This window comes from Megascapheus bottae, chromosome 6 (assembly GCF_031878675.1).
Source record: "Megascapheus bottae isolate mThoBot1 chromosome 6, mThoBot2.hap1, whole genome shotgun sequence".
NCBI classification, from domain to species: Eukaryota; Metazoa; Chordata; class Mammalia; order Rodentia; family Geomyidae; genus Megascapheus; species Megascapheus bottae.
Window position 1 is genome coordinate 11,268,408 of NC_143514.1, and position 6,292 is coordinate 11,274,699.

A 6,292-nucleotide genomic window follows, 5' to 3' on the forward strand; every position below is an offset into this window, starting at 1 on the left:
TGTATTTTATTGACAAGATAATGTATAGAGGGCTTACAATTTCATTCGTTAGGTAATGGGTATGTTATTTCTCGAACCTTGATACACTTTTTTATGCTTTTGCCCTCTATCCCTCTCTCACCCTCCCAATAATCTTCTTTTCCCCCTTCTCTTCCCTATTTCAATTGAACAAATAACTGTGTATACAGTATACCAGATAACAAAGTCAGATACAGTAACAACAAGAGATTAACCATAAGTAGGGAAAAAAGAGAAAAGAAATAACTTTACATAGTACATGAAAAAAAATCACATTGACAAACCTCTTATTTCCATATCTTAGAGTTCATTTCATTTAGTCTCATCCTGTATGACCTTACACACACACACAATACATATATATATACATATATATATTGCATTTTTTATTGTAATTAGTAAAAGGGTTACATGATATTTGCCAGATAGAAGGTGCATTAATTCACGTACATTGATACCCTTTCACATGTCTTGGTACCCATTTCCCTCCCCCCCCACAGCCCCCACCTGTCTTGGTTTTCCCCCTTCCCTATCAAATTTCAAATAACCAAATACAAATAAATTCAATATATCAGATAACAAAGTGAGATACTATAACTATATGAGATAACCAAGGGACAGCAAAGGAGATGAGAGACAACATAGTACATTAAGGACAACAATCATTCGTTATATGGCTTTTGTTTCGATATCCTGGAGGTCCTTTCAATTATACATATATATATATATATTGTTTTCAAGGTATTGTGATCCTCTGCTAGAAGAGGAGTCATATGTGTACTTTTACAAATGAGGAAAACCATTGAGCCTATGCTCCTTTGGGTCTCCCTTACTTCAGTTAATATGATTTTTTCAAGTCTTCCATTTCCTTATAAATGGGGAAATCTCATTCTTTCTGATGGCATCATAGAATTTCATTGTGTATAAATACCATATCTTCTTGATCCATTCATCTACTGAGGGGCATCTGGGTTGGTTCCATATCTTTGCTATGGTAAATAATGTTGCAATGACCATCGTTGTGTTATTAGGTTTAGTATGGCCTTGTTTCTGGGCATTTGGGTAAATGGCAAGGAGTGGAATTGCTGGGTCATAGGGGAGCTCTGTGTTCAGTCTTTTGAAGAATTGCCATACTGCTTTACAGAGTGGTTGAACAAGCTTAGGCTACATCCCCACCAGCATCTGTTGCTATTAGGTATACTTTAGATAAGAGGCCCTTTTCTGTTGTATGGCTAGAGGAGATCTTCTCCCACTTGGTGGGCTTTCTATTTAATTTGCTAGCTATTTCACTTGCCATACGGAGGCTCTGCAGTTTAATGCTGTCCCATTTGTCCAAACTTTCTTTAATTTGTTGTGTTTCTGTGTCTTTAAGAAAGTTTCCATCTATGCCAATGAGTCCTAACCATCAATCTCTTAATGTCCTTCTTTAATGAAATAAAGGAATCAATCCAAAAATTCATATGGAATAAAGACCCCAAATAGTAAAAAACAATCCCTAGCAGAAAGAACAGAGCTGGAGGAATATCAATACCAATTCTCAAACTCTATTACAGAGCCACAGTAATCAAAACAACTAGCACAAAATGGTCGAACATATTAAATAAACAGTAAATCTGATCAGCAACCAACTGGGAGAAGAAAATACTAGAAGTAGGTGATCGCCAACGTTATTTGATGGCTACAGTCCTGGTAGTCTTTTTAGTCCATGTGGCTTTTCAAATCAACAGCACTTAGGACTTAGGAAGTACAGATCCCTAGCCGTGTCCTCGTCCTGCTTATCGAGTGATTTGTGTGCACATTGAGAAGACCAAAGCCCACTTCTAAATGCAGCATATGGTAAGTCTGAGAAATTCCTGGGGTAGGGGTCACCTGATACTCATCCTTCAGAGACAGGAACACACTAAAGAAGGAGCCCTTGTCCCCCACATTATACATTGAGAAAGTTATAGTGCCAAAATTTAGTGATAGGTGGGGAAAGGAGTATAATTCTAAGAGATCATAGTGCCCAGTACATTCCTTTGTGTTTAAATATCTATTGATTTTTGAAAACTAAACAATCATCATTGAAAATTGTCAATAAATTCAACAAAAGTTATTAGAGACTTTAAGCATTTTGAAAGAAAAGGACAATCACAATTTGTTTAAAGACATGGGTAATGAATAGAAACAACAGTATGCAATGATAGATGGTCAAAATGAGTAAGTTTAAGGGGAATGAAGGGGAAGGGACACCAGAGACAGTTTTAAAACAGTGTTTTGAGTTCCCAGAAATAAGAGAAACATCTAGAATTTGGCATAATGATCCTCAAATTTTTGCAACAAATTCCATTTATAAAGATGCACATGTTTGCCTCAAAATCTAGAATAATAAGGAAAATGTAATCAAAGAAAATGACAATTTACACAAAAAAGAATAAGACCATTAAATAAAAATTGAGGAAGCATGGAATGAGATTCCCCACGTACAGAGAACAACTAGCACTCAGTTTATCAGAATGTATAGACAGGGAAATAAAGATACAGTCCTCAACTTTATAAGCAGATTACCAGTGCAAAAAAATGTTCTTCTAAAAGAATGACACCCCAGAAGGAGATCAGATTTCCTAAAAGCTGAACAAATGATAAATATGAGCATAAATATATAGTAATGGGATATATATCTAAATTTGGATTTAAATATACACCTATTCTCCGTATACAGAATTTCTACAAAACTGAACAGAAATCAAACTGTCCAGTTAGGGGCACATAGCATGATTTCTGACCCTCCACTACCTAAGTCCAAAGCCCATCTTGGACATTTTCAAACCATATATCCTTGGTCAATTTAATAGCATGGCTTTTATTTTCAGCCCTTATAAAATAAAGACAATTAGACTACTTATAGAAGGCTTACAAGGATTAAAGTGTGTTAGTAAACCAGGAAGATCATTCTGTGTTATAGCTAGATGGAGTGAACACATTCTAAGGGGTAGATAACTGCGATTGTATGTGAATTTTAGAGTACAAATAAAGAAAAAAATAGGTAAGTTCTTGGGAGGGGACAGGGGGATGGAAATGGGGACAAAAATATGAGCGGGGGTAACTGTGTGTGAGAAGTAATTCACCTACTACCTGATGAATGTAACTGTAACCCCTCTATACATTATCCCAACAATAAAATAAATGAATAAAAACAACACTGCATAACATATAATGAGTGATTGTTGTCCTTAATGTACTGTTATCTCTCATCCCTTTTGTTGTCCCTTGGTTATCTCATATTGTTACAGTATTTCACCTTGTTATCTGATATATTGTATTTATCCTTATTTGGTTATTTGAAATAGAATAGAGAAGGGGGAAAACAAGATGAAGGATGGGGGTGAGGGGAGGGAAATGGGGACCAAGACATGAGAAAGGGTATCAATATGTGTGATGTAATACACCTTCTATCTAGTGAATATAATGCAACCTTTCTATTAATTACAATAAAAATATCTGAAAAAAAGAATAGGTAAGTTCTGTAATTTTCTTAGAATCCTATAAAAATGAGAAAAATACACTCAAATGATTTAAAAGCAATACATATAAAAGAGAAACTGTAACAGAAAGTTAGTAGAAATAAACACACACATATATGTGATCAAAGTAAGTCAACTAAAACAAATCAGAAAATTAAAACTTATAGGACTCATTCCTAAAACATGAAAAAAGTAACATTTTAAATGAAAAAAGATAGGAGAAAAAGTCATATTTCAAAGATCTTGTATGTATTTCAGTTTTCTATGCAATGGAAAAAGCATTCTTTACCAAGGGCACACAATAATTCCAAGCATCTGTGCTTATAGCCACAATTTTAAAGTCTGTAACATAAAATTGATATAATTATGAATTCACAAAAAATATCAAATGTGCATGATTCAAACATCACAACTAAAAACCTAATCTAATATCTGTTGTTCAACAAGTATTAATTCAGCTAAACAGTTTAATATATATACTGCATGAAACACAACAGAAAATAACTCCCAAACTTCATGAAGTTATTTGTACAAAAATATCACACATTGAACTCTGCACATGTTCTTTCAAAGAACATTATTATTTACTTTCAGAAATTGAATTTGTATTAAACAAATCATGTCTCCAAAATTTCCAAAGAATTCATACAAGCACATAAATAAAATGCAAATAAGTTAGAAATCAATAGCTAAAGAAAATTGAAGAGCATACAACAACAAAGAGCATATAAAAACAAGCACAAAAATTATTTCAAAGGAACAGTTTAGAAAGAAGAAAATTATAACCTAAATGCTGTTATCCAAAAGAAAAAGTAAAAATGAATAAGCTAAGAAACTTATTTGAAAGTTAAGAAAAGCAATACAAATTAAAGAAAGAAATTCATAATACCAGATAATAAACATATATGAAACAGAGAGATAATCAACAGTGCCAAAGTTGACAGTATATCAAAAGAAAATAAAATAGAAATCTCTTGTAAGACTGGTAAAAATGTTTAGAGGTAGAGAAACAATAGTAAGAAGATGCAAAATAAAACAAATCAGTAGGTAGAAAATGTTTTATTTAACAAATGACTTCCTAAGGAATTACACAAGACTTCTTAGAGAAATACAATATTTTAAAATTGACTCAAGTACCTGCTATTCCTTTTATCTTGGGAGAATCAAAAGAAGACTGAAATGCTCATTTAAAATGTAAATTAAAACCAAGTACCAATGAAGTTATTTACAAGTTCTAACACACACTTCAAAGAAAAAAATATATATATGCATACTGATCATCATAATAGAAAATGGGAAGGAAAATGAGAAAGAAATGAGAGGTAGCCTCAGTCACTCTGTAAGGCTAGTATATCTTTATATATGGTTTGTGCAATTATAGGTTATATGGGAACAATATAATAATATATCTTGTTTATTCAAATATTTTCTAATGTAGCCCCTCACAATTCTCAGAGGCACTGTACAAGAAATTTTGGGAAAAGGTATCAGAAAACAGGAGTAGAAGTCCTGAACAAACACGATGTCCTCATCTCTCTTACAAAGATCTCCAAAGGCACTTCTGCTGACAAGGTAAGCACTCTATCCTTGGAACTCATCTCTAGTTCCAAGTTGCATGAGGTGGGGTCTTGTGTTTTTGCCAAGGTTCTGTTGGAGACCCTGATCTTTCCACCTCTTCCTCTCAAGTAGCTGGGCTACCTGATAAGCCGTCTTTTTGAACATTTCTTGGGCTGGTCTCCACCTATAAACATTTCACTATCATAGCAAATAATTTTCTATGTAGTATAGCCCATTTGCAAGAATTAACTATGACAAGAAAGGGGAAGCACTTAGGGGTAGACACTTACAAAGATGGTAAAATCAGGAAACACTTGCGATGGAAGTGTCATCTTTCTGATCTGTCAAAATGTGCAGAGAAATGATCAATTCTAACCGGTCAAGAGGAATGCAAAGGGCATTTAACAATATAATTAATATTAACATACTTAGCAGTAAATAACAACCAACAACTTTCAGATAGCCAAGTTAAAACATACATCAAGACTATTTTTTAGGGCTGGGAATGTGGCCTAGTGGTAGAGGGTTTGCCTAGCATGCAGAAGCCCTGCGTATGATTCCTCAGTACTATATAAACAAAAAATGCCAGAAGTGGTACTGTGGCTCAAGTGGAAAAGTGCTAGCCTTGAGTGAAAGAGTTCAGGGACCCAGACAATGAGATCATTCTCTGGGAATGGATAAGAAAACCAAAAAACTTTTCAACATGCAAGTGACTAATTTTTAAATGCAGTTAAGTCCAGTATTCATGAGGGTTTTAGGAATAGATTACTGCATATTGCAGAGATTTGTTGTTTGAGATTTAGGAAAGCATTGTTTAGATGCTTCCTGTGTGTGCTAATACTGGAGAATTTCTGATATTGCTTTTGCCTGCTGATAGACAAGGTTACTTTTCATTACTCTTTGAGCTATCATGTTTGTTGCTTTAATTTTATTGACTAGTGTAACCTCCTGGGATTTCTCCATTCTTTGTTGATTTTTGTTTTCTTTTGTGCCAGTTCTGGGGCTTGAATTCAAGGCTTGAATACTGTCCCTGAAATTTTGTTTATTTAAAGAATTTATTAACATTGATTTTTGCATCATATTTCAAATGACATGTTTAACAGACAAGTATTCAAGAAGGGAATCTCTATATATAATCACTGGCACTTAGATTTTAGAACATAATTAAAATTAGGCTGAGGGTTTATATATCACAGACACATATTAATCTATGT